Genomic DNA, 16,013 nt, shown 5'->3' with positions numbered 1-16,013 from the left:
GACCTGGGCCAGCGGTCCCCGGGGTGTCACCCTGTGTGCGTGACGGACCCAGGGTGGGCATGGCCTGGCCTGACCTGGGGTGTTCTCTGCTGTCCCTCCCTTGGGCTCTTCGGCCTACAGCACCCGGTGGGGCCGCGGAGGGGCAGGTGATCTCAGCAGCCGCTCTGGGGATCAGGTGGCCAGGGGGCTGTCCTGCCCACCCCACCTGGGCCCTCACTTGTGGGGCCCCAGGCCTGGGCTGGGCAGCTGGTCCGGTGGTGAGGGAGGCTGGCCTGCAGGTTGCCATGGCAACTAGCTGCTTCTCTCTCCTGCGAGGCCGTCTTAGTGGACCTGGTTCCAGCCTGCAGCCAGGGGCGCAGACTCTGGGCTCAAGGGGGAGCCCGTGCTCTGGAGGGCCGGGGTCTGAGCCACAGATGGGGTGACAGGCAAGCTCTCCCACTGTCCGCCCGGGCCAGGGTCCTGCGGGATCGCAGAGCGCCGAGGGGCTGGGGTCCACGGCGGAGGTGGGGGCGGCTCCGGTGGAGATCCTATCCTCCCCCAACCACACCGAGTCTGGATCACAGATCCAGCCCTTCATCACTGGGGTCACAGAGCTGGATTCATCCCTCTTGTCAGCGTCTGGTCCCCTGGCTGGCAGTTTCACAGCCAGAAGCCAGGCCGCATCCTCGGATACCTGCTCCCTCAGTCCTGGCCCCCCCGCCAGGGGTCCCCGGGGCCAGAGAGTTTCCTTCCGAGCTTCGTTCTCATCTCTCACCCTCCCCCTGGCTGGCCCGAGTTAGGCCTCAGCCGTCTGTCCTCTGGGTGATGACCTGCAGACACCCCAGTCACCCCCGCCATACTCCACCGCCCCAGCTCTGGGTCACTTGCTGACAGCTCCTTATCACCCTAGGACCGGGGCCAGGTTTCTTCGGCCGGGATGGCAGATGGCATCCTTGGCCACATCTCTGCACTCTGTCCTGCATCCAAGCCCTTTTCCACCAGACTGCTTTCCTGACGGAAGGAGGAGCGGGCGTCTGGGACCCTGGGGGGCGGCTTTCCTCCTCTCCCCTCTGTTTCTCGGTCGCGGTCCTGGGAAGGGCGTCCCGGCCAGGCCGCCGGGCCTCGGGGGGATGGGGAGCACATGGAACCTACGCGGCGGCTCGGAGCTGGCCTCCCTGCTCAAGCCCAGCCTTGATCAGCCGACAGAAGGGCCGGGCTTGTCCGCCAAGGAGGGCCTCGCCAGGCAGCACCTGCTGAACGCGACAAGGCCTCTGAGACCTCAGTCCAGTTCAGTTCAGTTGTTCGGTCATGTCCGACTCTTTGTGACCCCACGGATAATCATGATGGTGTGATCACTCGCCTAGAGCCAGATATCCTGGAATGCGAAGTCAAGTGGGCCTTAGGAATTATCACTATGAACAAAGCTAAGAGAAGTGATGGAATTCCAGCTGAGCTATTTCAAATCCTCAAAGATGCTGCTGTGAAAGTGCCGCACTCAATATGCCAGCAAATTTGGAAACCTCTGAGACCTCTGCCCCACCCCAAACATCATCTTCCCCAGGCAGCCTGCATGCCGGGCACCACCCGTGCGCCCATGGCCACCACTACCCAGAAATGTTCAATGATGACCCCTCACTCCACTCCCCGCCCCCGCCCCGCCCCGTGTGGCCAGAGCTCCAGGCGTTGGGACGCTTGAGACCAAGGCCCTCTTCTCTCCAGTGGTTCAGTGCAGGAGCGAGAGCGGGAGGACGAGGGCGTGCCTTGTGGGATCTTAGTTCCTCTGCCAGGGGTCACACCCACGCCTGCCCTGAAAGCTCAGCGTGTAACCACTGGACACCAGGGAATTCCCTCTGTGTTCCCTGAAGAGTCACAAATTGATTGCAAGCAGTCTCAGAGGAAAACTGCATCACTCCCCAGAGGAGGCACAGTTCCCTGGGGCCCTGGAGCTCCTCAGGGGCTGTGAATTCCCTGCCCCTGGACTGCTTCCTCAAGGGGATGGCAGGGCCTCAGCAGAGCTCCCAGGAAAGAGCCTGAGGCCATCACACCTGGACTGACTTTCTCAAGAAACAGATTAGAGAGGACTGCGAAATAGACTCTTGGAGGGCACAACAGGCCTTGCGCACCAGGGCCCAGGAGAAAGGAACAGTGACCCACAGGAGACCTGCCTGCGGGCGTCCGGAGGTCTCTGGTGAAGGCGTGGGTTGGTGGTGGCCTGCTGCAGGGTTGGGGGCCCGGACTGTAGCAGTACATGCATGGGGTCTTTTGAGGGAGGTCACCATTATCTTCATATCTCCACCATACTTTCAGATCAGATCAGATCAGTCACTCAGTCGTGTCCGACTCTCCGCGACCCCATGAATCACAGCACGCCAGGCCTCCCTGTCCATCACCAACTCCCGGACTACACTCAAACTCATGTCCACAGAGTCGGTGATGCCATCCAGCCATCTCATTCTCCGTCGTCCCCTTCTCCTCCCGCCCCCAACCTTTCCCAGCATCAGAGTCTTTTCCAGTGAGTCAACTCGTCGCATGAGGTGGCCAAAGTATTGCAGTTTCAGCTTTAGCATCAGTCCCTCCAATGAACACCCAGGATTGATCTCCTCCGGAATGGACTGGTTGGATCTCCTTGCAGTATAAGGGACTCTCAAGAGTCTTCTCCAACACCACAGTTCAAAAGCATCGATTCTTCGGCGATCAGCTTTCTTCACAGTCCAACTCTCACATCCATACATGACCACGAGAAAAACCATAGCCTTGACTAGACGGACCTTGGTTGGCAAAATAATGTCTCTGCTTCTTAATATACTATCAAGGTTGGTCATAACTTTCCTTCCAAGGAGCAAGTGTCTTTTAATTTCATGGCTGCAATCAGCATCTGCAGTGATTTTGGAGCCCAAAAAAATAAAGCCTGACACTGTTTCCACTGTTTTTCCATCTATTTCCCATGAAGTGATGGGACCAGATGCCATGATCTTTGTTTTCTGAATGTTGAGCTTCAAGCCAACCTTTTCACTCTCCTCTTTCACTTTGATCAAGAGGCAGGTAAATAGCAGGGAGGTTATTGCTATTTCTCCCGGCAATCTTGATTCCAGCTTGTGCTTCTTCCAGCCCAGCGTTCCTCATGATGTACTCTGCTTGTAAGTTAAATAAGCAGGGTGACAATATACAGCCTTGACGTACTTCTTTTCCTATTTGGAACCAGTCTGTTGGTCCATGTACAGTTCTGACTGTTGCTTCCTAACCTGCATACAGGTTTCTCAAGAGGCAGGTCAGGTGGTCTGGTATTCCCATCTCTTTCAGAATTTTCCACAGATTATTGTGATCCACACAGTCAAAGGCTTTGGCATAGTCAATGAAGCAGAAATAGATGTTTTTCTGGAACTCTCTTGCTTTCTCCACGGATGTTGGCAATTTGATCTCTAGTGCCTCTACCTTTTCTAAAACCTGCTTGAACATCTGGGAGTTCACGGTTCACATATTGCTGAAGCCTGGCTTGGAGAATTTTGAGCATGACTTTACTAGCGTGTGAGATGAGTGCAATTGTGCGGTAGTTTGAGCATTCTTTGGCATTGTCTTTCTTTGGGATTGGAATGCAGACTGACCTTTTTCAGTCCTGTGGCCACTGCTGAGTTTTCCAAATTTGCTGGCATATTGAGTGCAGCACTTTCACAGCATCATCTTTCAAGACTTGAAATAGCTCAACTGGAATTCCATCACCTCCATTAGCTTTGTTCGTAGTGATGCTTTCTAAGGCCCACTTGACTTCACATTCTAAGATGTCTGGCTCTAGGTCAGTGATCACGTTATCGTGACTGTCTTGGTCGTGAAGATCTTTTTTGTACAGTTCTTCTGTGCATTCTTGGCACCTCTTCCTAATATCTTCTGCTTCTGTTAGGTCCATACCATTTCTGTCCTTTATCAAGCCCATCTTTGCATGAAAATTTCCCTTGGAATCTCTAATTTTCTGGAAGCGATCTCTTGTTTTTCCTATTCTGTTGTTTCCCTCTATTTCTTTGCATTGATCACTGAGGAAGGCTTTCTTATCTCTCCTTGCTATTCTTTGGAACTCTGCATTCAGATGCTTATATCTTTCCTTTTCTCCTTTGCTTTTCGTTTCTCTTCTTTTCACAGCTATAAGGCCTCCTCAGACAGCCATTTTGCTTTTTTGCATTTCTTTTCCATCGGGGATGGTCTTGGTCCCTGTCTTTTATACAATGTCACGAACCTCCATCCAGAGTTCATCAGGCACTCTATCTATCAGATCTGGTCCCTTAAATCTATTTCTCACTTCCACTGTATAATCATAAGGGATTTGATTTAGGTCATATCTGAATGGTTTAGTGGTTTTCCCTACTTTCTTCAATTTAAGTCTGAATTTGGCAGTAAGGAGTTCATGATCTGAGCCACAGTCAGCTTCCAGTCTTGTTTTCGCTAACTGTATGTTTCCCGTGGTCATGTATGGATGTGAGAGTTGGACTGTGAAGAAAGCTGATCGCCGAAGAATTGATGCTTTTCAACTGTGGTGTTGGAGAAGACTCTTGAGAGTCCCTTGTACTGCAAGGAGATCCAACCAGTCCATTCTAAAAGAGATCAATCCTGGGTGTTCATTGGAAGGACTGATGCTAAAGCTGAAACTACAATACTTTGGCCACCTCATGCGACAAGTTGACTCACTGGAAAAGAGTCTGATGCTGGGAAAGGTTGGGGGCGGGAGGAGAAGGGGACGACGGAGAATGAGATGGCTGGATGGCATCACCGACTCTGTGGACATGAGTCTGAGTGAACTCTGGAGTTGGTGATGGACAGGGAGGCCTGGCGTGCTGTGATTCATGGGGTCACAGAGAGTTGGACACGACTGAGTGACTGAACTTAACTGAACTGATAGTGCTTCTCCATCTTTGGCTGCAAAGAATATAATCAATCTGATTTCGGTGTTGACCATCTGGTGATGTCCATGTGTAGAGTCTTCTCTTGTGTTATTGGAAGAGGGTGTTTTTATATGACCAATGCATTCTCTTGGCAAAACTCTTTAGCCTTTGCCCTGCATCATTCCGTGCTCCAAGGCCAAATTTGCCTGTTACTCCAGGTGTTTCTTGACTTCCTACTTTTGCATTCCAGTCCCCTATGATGAAAAGGACATTTTTTGGGTGTTCTAAAAGGTCTTGTAGGTCTTCATAGAACCGTTGAAATTCAGCTTCTTCAGCGTTACTGGTTGGGGCATAGGCTTGGATTACTGTAATATTGAATGGTTTGCCTTGGAAACGAACAGAGATCATTCTGTCGTTTTTAAGATTGAATCCAAGTACTGCATTTCAGACTCTTTTGTTGACCATGATGGCTACTCCATTTCTTCTAAGGGATTCCTACCCACAGTAGTAGATATAATGGTCATCTGAGTTAAATTCACCCATTCCAGTCCATTTTAGTTCACTGATTCCCAGAATGTCGACGTTCACTCTTGCCATCTCCTGTTTGCTGTGAGAAATATCAATAACCTCAGATATGCAGATGACACCATGCTTATGGCAGAAAGTGAAGAGGAACTCAAAAGCCTCTTGATGAAAGTGAAAGAGGAGAGTGAAAATGTTGGCTTGAAGCTCAACATTCAGAAAACAAAGATCATGGCATCTGGTCCCATCACTTCATGGGAAATAGATGGAAAAACAGTGGAAACAGTGTCAGACTTTATTTTTTTGGGCTCCAAAATCACTGCAGATGCTGATTGCAGCCATGAAATTAAAAGACGCTTACTCCTTGGAAGGAAAGTTATGACCAACCTAGATAGCATATTAAAAAGCAGAGACATTACTTTGCCAACCAAGGTCCGTCTAGTCAAGGCTATGGTTTTTCCCGTGGTCATGTATGGATGTGAGAGTTGGACTGTGAAGAAAGCTGATCACTGAAGAATTGATGCTTTTGAACTGTGGTGTTGGAGAAGACTCTTGAGAGTCCCTTGGACTGCAAGGAGGTCCAGCCAGTCCATTCTGAAGGAGATCAGTCCTGGGTGTTCATTGGAAGGACTGATGCTAAAGCTGAAACTCCAGTACTTTGGCCACCTCATGCGACGAGTTGACTCACTGGAAAAGACTCTGATGCTGGGAAGGATTGGGGGCGGGAGGAGAAGGGGACGACAGAGAATGAGATGGCTGGATGGCATCACCAACTCGATGGACATGAGTTTGAGTGAACTCTGGGAATTGGAGATGGACAGGGAGGCCTGGCGTGCTGCTATTCATGGGGTCGCGGAGAGTCGGACACGACTGAGCGACTGAACTGAACTGAACTGAAATAGCAGGGAGGGAACACAGCCCCACCCATCCACAGAAAATTGGATTAAAGATTTACTATGCCCAGCCCCTCCCATCAGAGCAAGACTTAGTTTCCCCCTCGGTCAGTCTGTCCCATTAGGAAACTTTCATATAGGCCTCTTAACCTTCTCCGTCAGAGGGCTGACAGACTGAAAACCACAATCACAGAAAACTAACCAATCTGATCTCATGGACCACAGCCTTGTCTTAACTCAATGAAACTATGAGCCATGCCGTGGAGGGCCACGCAGAACAGCCAGGTCATGGTGGAGAGTTCTGACAAATGTGGTCCACTGGAGAAGGGAATGGCAAACCACTTCAGTATTCCTGCCTTGAGAACCCCATGAACAGTATGAAAAGGCAAAAAGATAGGACACTGAAAGATGAACTCCCCAGGTTGGTAGGTGCCCAATATGCTACTGGAGATCAGTGGAGAAATAAATACAGAAAGAATGAAGGGATGGAGCCAAAGCAAAAACAACACCCAGTTGTGGATGTGACTGGTGATAGAAGCAAGGTCCAATGCTGTAAAGAGCAATATTGCATAGGAACCTGGAATGTTAGGTCCATGAATCAAGGCAAATTGGAAGTGGTCAAACAGATGGCAAGAGTGAACGTCGACATTCTAGGAATCAGCGAACTAAGGTGGGCTGGAATGGGTGAATTTAACTCAGATGACCATTATATCTACTACTGTGGGCAGGAATCCCTTAGAAGAAATGGAGTAGCCATCATGGTCAACAAAAGAGTCTGAAATGCAGTACTTGGATGCAATCTCAAAAATGACAGAATGATCTCTGTTCGTTTCCAAGGCAAACCATTCAATATCACAGTAATCCAAGTCTATGCCCTGACCAGTAACGCTGAAGAAGCTGAATTTCAACGGTTCTATGAAGACCTACAAGACCTTTTAGAACTAACACCCAAAAAAGATGTCCTTTTCATCATAGGGGACTGGAATGCAAAGTAGGAAGTCATGAAACACCTGGAGTAACAGGCAAATTTGGCCTTGGAGCACGGAATGATGCAGGGCAAAGGCTAATAGAGTTTTGCCAAGAGAATGCACTGGTCATAGCAAACACCCTCTTGCAACACAAGAGAAGACTCTACACATGGACATCACCAGATGGTCAACACCAAAATCAGATTGATTATATTCTTTGCAGCCAAAGATGGAGAAGCTCTATACAGTTAGCAAAAACAAGACTGGGAGCTGACTGTGGCTCAGATTGAAAACTTCTTATTGCCAAATTCAGACATAAATTGAAGAAAGTGGGGAAAGCCAATAGACCATTCAGGTATGACCTACATCAAATCCCTTATGATTATACAGTGGAAGTGAGAAATAGATTTAAGGGACTAGATCTGATAGACAGAGTGCCTGATGAACTCTGGACGGAGGTTCGTGACATTGTACAGGAGACAGGGATCAAGACCACCCCCAAGAAAAAAAATGCAAAAAAGCAAAATGGCTGTCTGAGGAGGCCTTACAAATAGCTGTGAAAAGAAGAGAAGTGAAAAGCAAAGGAGAAAAGGAAAGATATAAGCATCTGAATGCAGAGTTCCAAAGAATAGCAAGGAGAGATAAGAAAGCCTTCCTCAGTGATCAATGCAAAGAAATAGAGGGAAACAACAGAATAGGAAAAACAAGAGATCTCTTCCAGAAAATTAGAGATTCCAAGGGAACTTTTCATGCAAAGATGGGCTTGATAAAGGACAGAAATGGTATGGACCTAACAGAAGCAGAAGATATTAGGAAGAGGTGGCAAGAATACACAGAAGAACTATACAAAAAAGATCTTCATGACCAAGATAATCATGATAATGTGATCACTGACCTAGAGCCAGACATCTTGGAATGTGAAGTCAAGTGGGCCTTAGAAAGCATCACTACGAACAAAGCTAGGGGAGGTGATGGAATTCCAGTTGAGCTATTTCAAGTCTTGAAAGATGATGCTGTGAAAGTGCTGCACTCAATATGCCAGCAAATTTGGAAAACTCAGCAGTGGCCACAGGAATGGAGAAGGTCAGTCTGCATTTCAATCCCAAAGAAAGGGAATGCCAAAGAATGCTCAAACTACCGCACAATTGCACTCATCTCACACGCTAGTAAAGTCATGCTCAAAATTCTCCAAGCCAGGCTTCAGCAATATGTGAACCGTGAACTCCCAGATGTTCAAGTAGGTTTTAGAAAAGGTAGAGGCACTAGAGATCAAATTGCCAACATCCGTTGGACCATGGAGAAAGCAAGAGAGTTCCAGAAAAACATCTATTTCTGCTTCATTGACTATGCCAAAGCCTTTGACTGTGTGGATCACAATAAACTGTGGAAAATTCTGAAAGAGATGGGAATACCAGACCACCTGACCTGCCTCTTGAGAAACCTGTATGCAGGTCAGGAAGCAACAGTCAGAACTGTACATGGACCAACAGACTGGTTCCAAATAGGAAAAGGAGTACGTCAAGGCTGTATATTGTCACCCTGCTTATTCAACTTACAAGCAGAGTACATCATGAGGAACGCTGGGCTGGAAGAAGCACAAGCTGGAATCAAGATTGCTGGGAGAAATATCAATAACCTCAGATATGCAGATGATACTACCCTTATGGCAGAAAGTGAAGAAGAACTAAAGAGCCTCTTGATGAAGGTGAAAGAGGAGAGTGAAAAGTTTAGCTTAAAGCTCAACATTCAGAAAACTAAGTTCATGGCATCCGGTCCCATCACTTCATGGCAAATAGTTGGGGAAACAGTGTCAGATTTTATTTTTTTGGGCTCGAAAATCAGTACAGATGGTGACTGCAGCCATGAAATTAAACGATGCTTACTCCTTGGAAGGAAAGTTATGACCAACCTAGATAGCGTATTTAAAAGCAGAGACGTTACTTTGCCAACAAAGGTCCGTCTAGTCAAGGCTAGGTTTTTTCCAGTGGTCATGTATGGATGTGAGAGTTGGACTGTGAAGAAAGCTGATCGCCTAAGAATTGATGCTTTTGAACTATGGTGCTGGAGAAGACTCTTGAGAGTTCCTTGGACTGCAAGGAGATCCAACCAGTCCATTCTAAAGGAGGTCAATCCTGGGCGTTCAATGGAAGGACTGATGCTAAAGCTGAAACTCCAATACTTTGGCCACCTCATGCGAAGAGTTGACTCACTGGAAAAGAGTCTGATGCTGGGAAGGATTGGGGGCAGGAGGAGAAAGGGACGACAGAGAATGAGATGGCTGGATGGCATCATCAACTCGATGGACATGAGTTTGAGTGAACTCCGGGAATTGGAGATGGACAGGGAGGCCTGGCATGCTGTGATTCATGGAGTCGCAGAGAGTCGCACACGACTGAGCGACTGAACTGAACTGAACTGAACTGAGACAGCATATTAAAAAGCAGAGACATTACTTTGCCAGCAAAAGTCCATCTAGTCAAGGCTATGGTTTTTCCAGTAGTCATGTATGGATGTGAGAGTTGGACTATAAAGAAAGCTGAGCACTGAAGTATTGATGCTTTTGAACTATGGTGTTGGAGAAGACTTTGGAGAGTCATTTGGACTGCAAGGAGATCAAACCAGTCCATCCTAAAGGAAATCAGTCCTGAATATTCACTGGAAAGACTGATGATGAAGCTGAAGCTCCAATACTTTGGCCGTCTGACGTGAAGAGCCGACTCATTGGAAAAGACGCTGATGCTGAGGAAGATTGAGGGCAGGAGGAGAAGGGGACAACAGAGGATGAGATTGTTGGATGGTATCACCAACTCAATGGATGTGAGTTTGAACGAGCTCCGGGAGTTGGTGAGGGACAGAGTAGCCTGGTGTGCTGCAGTCCGTTGGGGTCGCTGAGTCGGACACGACTGCGCAACTGAACACCAACAGCAAACGCACGGTGTCTGGTGTGACTGCTCGGGTGAGAGATGGGAGGAAACAAGTGGTTTTCCCTGAGTCTGGAGGGTTTGCTTGTGCTGCCTCGCACGGAGCTCCCGGGGTGCTGAGAGGTGCCCGCTCCTCCCCGTGGAGGACACTGGACACCTTGCCACCTGTCTCGGCAAGGGTCCCCCGCCCGGGTCATGGCGAGGGGGACACTCTCCTCCCCTCCCTCCATGTATCCAGTTCCTGGGCCTGTTCACCCTGAAGGCGCTGCCCGCCCCGCGTCTCCCCCAGTCTGCCAGCCCCTCCATGGTTTGTACTCTGGAACCTGCCTGCTAGATGGAAGAGTGGGCTCTGGGTCCAGGCAGAATCTCGGTGAGCAGAGGGCTGATCCGTTTCCAGGCTGCATGTCCAGGTGAGAACAGAGTGATGGGCAAAGTGTGCTGGTTGGCGCGGGTCCTGGCGTCCGTGGAGACTCAGCATGTTTGGCCCTTGTGCTGGGCTCACCATCCCTGCCGCTTGGCAGCTCACTTTGTTTCTGGCTGGGCCAGGTTTGGGGCCTTAATTAAAAATGTTCTTGGATCACTGCCTCCTGCTGAGAATGGGAAAAGCCAGATGAAGACCACAGCAAAACAGATACCATTTGTTAGATGGCTTTGAGTGGCCGCCGGGGCCACCAGAACCCCAAGCATGCAGGACACGCTGGATGGGAAAGCAGGGAGGTGAACAGGCTGGTGGGGCTTCCCAGGGGACGCTAGTGGTAAAGAGCCCGCCTGCCAGTGCGGGAGACGCAAGAGACACGGGTTCGATTCCTGGGTTGGGAAGACCCCCTGGAGGAGGGCATGGCAACCCACTCCAGTATTCTTGCCTGGAGAAATTCATGGACAGAGGAGCCTGACAGACTGTACTCTGTAGGTTTGCAAAGAGTCAGACATGACTGAAGCGACTTAGCACGCACACGAGCACGACCAGGCTGACATGTGTGTGATGGCCTCCACCAGACGGGGGTAGGGGGGTGGGGTATGGGGGTGGAGTTGGAGGTGGGGAGGGAGGCAGAAAGAATGCAGCAGAAGCAGTATTTATAGAGATATCAACCAGTGTTTGCAGACTAATGAGACACTTGAATCTGCAGATTTAAGGAGTGCAATGGTTGCCAAGAAGAAAGAGAAGCACGCCTGGCCCATCCCAGCGAAGCTGCAGGAGAACCCAGGCAGGAGGGACGGGGCTGCAGTGGGGGTGAGACTTTGGTGGGAGGCCTGCAGGTAGCAGGCAGGGTGCAGGGGGCATGCAGAAAGAGTGGAGAATGGCAGCACTCCGTGCGGTCAGCCCAGCATCCTCTCCAACACCCACAAGGGTGACGGCCAGCAAGTCCTGGAGAGCCTGCAGGGGCGGGTGGATGGCAGCGGCGGCTGGTGAGCGGGGAGGACTGGAAATCAGAGACACTGACAGCTCTCTGCCTGCTTTTCCTGCCCAGCCTGGGTGACTTGCCCTGGCTCTTCATTCCAGGCATGAACAATCATCCATCCCTGGCCTTCTTGCTCAGTCTTCAAGACTCAACTCAAGCACCGCCTCCCCCAGGCAGGCTTCCTGGATGCCCTCTGTCCTGCAGCTCCAGCACTGCTCTTGGGCATGGTACTCGCACAGGATTTGACCCGTAAGGATACAGCGCATTTACTATGTGCATCTCTGTCTCCCCACGAATACTAAGTATTTGAAGGCAGGCGTTCACAGTCTGTCTGGCTTGGACCTGCAAGGGTGTCCTGGCTTTCTTTCTCTGGTGCCTGACCTCCTGCTGGGGATGAGGCAGGGCAGCAACCTGTCTGTGATGGGCTGGGGAAGGGTGCGGGGGAGAGGTGGGGAGCTGTTCTCACAGTGCGGCCGCAGGGCGGGAAAACGGGCTGATCATCTCCCGGATTCGCTTTCTGCTTCCCCACCGCCTCTGCCACGCATTCCAGCGGCTTTCCCAGTCTTCATTCTGTGTGGTTCTCCCTCAGATTTTCTGTAATTGGTCTGCAAGTGGGGACGCACCCAGGCTGCTGTGTTTGAGGGCAGACAGCCCCTCGGAGAGTGGGCCCCAGGGTGGTCGATTCCACTGAGGAGGCGGAGCTCACCTGGGTGACGTGGACTCTCATCAGGTACACCTGTGTGATGACGCTGGCGTCCTCTGGCACACCCGAGGGCTGTAGCCTTCGGGGCTGTTGTACTAGTCAGCTCATGCTAGGTAACAAAGTACTGCTAACTGGGAGGCTCAAACAGCAGAAATTTACCTTCTCACCATCCTGGAGGCTGGGAGTCTGGGATCAAGATGAGGACACGTCGGTTTCTTCTGGGGCCTCTCTCCCTGGCTTGTAGAAAGGCAGCCTTTCTCTGAGTCCGTTTGTGCGTGTCTGTGTCCTAATCTGATAAGGACACCAATCAAATTAGATTAGGACTCACCCCAATGACCTCATTTTACTTCACTCACCTCTTTAAAACGCCTCTCTCTGGGCATAGTCACATCCCAGGTTCCTGGGTGTTAGGGTGCCAATACATGGATTTGGGACACACTTCAGCCCATCAGCCCTGGCAGCTCAGCTGGTCAAGAACCTGCCTGTAACGAAGGAGACCTGGGTTCAATCCCTGGGTTGGGAAGATCCCCTGGAGAAAGGACAGGCTACCCACCCTAGTATTCTTGGGTTTCCCTGGTGGCTCAGCTGGTAAAGAATCCACCTGCAATGCAGGAGACCTGGGTTTGATCCCTGGGTTGGGAAGATCCCCTGGAGAAGGGAAAGGCTACCCACTCCAGTATCCTGGCCTGGAGAATCCCATGGACTATACAGAGTCGGATGTGACTGAGTGGCTTTCACTTTGTTTCTTTTTTCAGCCCATCAAGCTGGGTGCAAGGTTCTTGGGCCACAGTGAAAGGTGGTGATGGGTTTAGGTGATGCAGAAGGAGGGGGAGTGTGACTGTCACCCCAAAAGGCACTGTGGCATGGTAGAAGGATGCTGAGGTCCCACCTGGAGCCCAGACACAGGGTCGCCTGATGGGGGTGGGTGCAGGTGAGGGGCAGTCCTGTGATGATTCTTTCCCCGCCTGGGTCACTCCTCTGATGCAGGAGCCGGCGGTTCTGTGTGTGTGGCTCTCTCCGTGGATGGCTTTCTCTCCAGCAGGAAGTCTCGGGGTCTGTCAAGGGCTGCTAGCCAAACAGCCTTTTAAATCAGGAGTATTTTTCAAACTCCCAAGTTGAACGCCAAGCACATTTCTTTAGTCTTTTAAGAATTGCATTAGCTCTTGCAGTTCTGGATTTATGTCTGCTGACAGTTTGGGCTCTGTCTCGCGTGTTTGGGTCTTTAGTGCCTTATATTTATTTTATTATAAACAATACAGGATCTCATATCCATCTTGCTCCAAAACATTCACATTTCTAAGTGGTTGACTTCTTTGCTTAAACTTTTATTATTTGTAGCTTCGTCAGTGGTGATCAGAAAACAAGAGCTGAATGATCTTTTGTCTCCAGTGCTGACTGAGATCCAGGTTGAGCCCGCAGGAGCATGAGTGTGCCTCCTGCAGCGCTTGGGGGGCTCCTGCCAGGTGCCCGCCTTGCCCACCTGCTGGCTCGCCTCCGCCCTGCCAACCTTATGTATCTGGTCCGCAGAGCAGACCTCATCCCGTCTCCCTGCGTGGATAATAATTCTCTTTTTCCTTTGGTGCTTTCTTGCTGTCTCGGTCAGCTCTCAAATGTCCCTCATTGCTCTCCATCTTCGTTTGCATATTTAAACAGCGTAAAAACAATCCCCCACGTTCACACTGAGTGTGTTTTTGCTATAAACTCAATTTTTCTTGACTAAACCAGCTTTCTGTATTTTTTTCGATCTGTGCTCTTCCTTATCTTTTAATTTTGTACTCTCCTGTGTTATTTTGTTTTCTGATGTCTCTCATAAGTAGTAAGACATTGCAGTGTTGCTAAAAAAAGAAGCAGAAATCCTGATAGGAGTTTCTGACACAGTGATAATCCTCTCCTCCGTCCCTTTCCTTGCTGGGTTGTAGTTTCTTTTCTTTCTCTTTTTTAGAAACTGAAAGTGGATTTGTGATGCTGTGTTAGTGGATTTGTGATGCTGTGTTAGTGGATTTGTGATGCTGTGTTAGTGGATTTGTGATGCTGTGTTAGTGGATTTGTGATGCTGTGTTAGTGGATTTGTGATGTTGTGTTAGTGGATTTGTGATGCTGTGTTAGTGGATTTGTGATGCTGTGTTAGTGGATTTGTGATGTTGTGTTAGTTTCAAGTGCGTAGCACTCTCGTTCGGGGATACACTCTTTTCCAGACTCTTTTGTCTTAGACTCTTTTTGTCTATTTCCCTTTTAGAAAAGAATATCTGTTGTAATATCCCTTTTAAAAAAGAACATGTTTCTCTAATAATCAAAATCTAAAGAATAACTTCTGACCCCCTTCTATGGAAGACAGAAGGCTTTCCTCTTTCTCTTTTTAAAAAAACATTCCTTGTTTTTATTTTTAAGCATTTTTTGGCTGCATCTCGCGGCATGTGGGATCTTAGTTTTCCAATCAGGGAAGGAACCCCTGCCCCCTGAAGTGGAAGGCGGGGTCTTAACTGCTGGCCCACGGTGGGAGAACCTTCTCTTCCTCTTCTCGAAGTGCATCTAGGTCCTCAGAACCCGGAAAGCTCACTCTTCCTGCTTTAGCGTGTAAATCACCCTGAGGTGTTAAATGCATTCTGTTTGGTTGGTGGTGTTGCATTAATAACTTCACTGTCAATCAGTGTCGGCAGCAACGCCCTCCCCAGTGGTTAGGGCGTCTGCGCTCTTGCTTCTCTCTGGCTCCCGCTTCAGACATGCACTTTCCAGCACAATGCCTCCTTGTTGCGTGATTTAAAACGGGTCCCGTGGGTCCTTGAAGAATCACGGCTGTGGGGCGTCTTTCTGGGGCTTTCCGATCTTAGGTCCGGACGCTTCCTGCACAGACGTGCCGTCCCCTGGCAGCCTTCATCTTGGTGGGAAACGTGAGCGCAACTGGCCTGCAGCTTCTTTCAAGATCATCTACTTATTTTTTCTCTTGGGAGCTTTTCAGACACCTCAGTGTTCCTGAAAATGGATCGCCAGACCACATTTTACTGCTCTCTCTGAGTTTTCACTTTTCCCTGCAGTCTTGTTTCTGGGTGCTTCTGCCGCTTCCTTTTCTCCCTCTTTTGGGAGTTCCTAGTAATTGGGGTCAGGTGATGCAAGGCCAGAGGATGAGATGGCTGGATGGCATCACTGACTCGATAGACGTGAGTCTGAGTGAACTCCGGGAGTTGGTGAAGGACAGGGAGGCCTGGCGTGCTGCGATTCATGGGGTCGCAAAGAGTCGGACACGACTGAGCGACTGAACTGAACTGCACTGATGTGAGAGCACCATCCTCCCTGGCTTCTTGCTTTGATGTTTGTCTTTTCCTTTTGAAAGTGCTTCTCAAACTCTCCCTGTGCATCACAGTTTTGCTTTTCTCTAGCTTCCAGCCTGCCATCAAGCCTACCATCTCTTCCTCCCTTAAAGGTTTTATTACAGCCACTGTGTTGCGTTTCTTCAGATCCAGAGAGGGGCTTATCTAGGGTTCTGTTCGGGATTCTGTTGCTTTGAGCTGCGATGAAAGGAAAGCGAGTTTAAGCCTTGAAAGTGTGAGGACGGGAGAGCGCAGATAGCTGTCTGGCTCAGGTCAGCAGCGCCCAGCCGCTTGGTCTGGTTTTCATCCTGGCCCTGTTCAGCATCGTGCATGCAAGTCACTTCAGTCGTGTCTGACTCTTTGCGACCCCATGGACTGCAGTCCTCCAGGCTCCTCTGTCCATGGGATTCTCCAGGCAAGGATACTGGAGTGGGCTGCCTCGCCCTCCTCCAGG

Source organism: Moschus berezovskii, chromosome 5 (assembly GCF_049115385.1).
Source record: "Moschus berezovskii isolate FMDL1 chromosome 5, NW_MosBer_1.0, whole genome shotgun sequence".
NCBI classification, from domain to species: domain Eukaryota; kingdom Metazoa; phylum Chordata; class Mammalia; order Artiodactyla; family Moschidae; genus Moschus; species Moschus berezovskii.
This window is presented reverse-complemented; position numbering follows the sequence as displayed.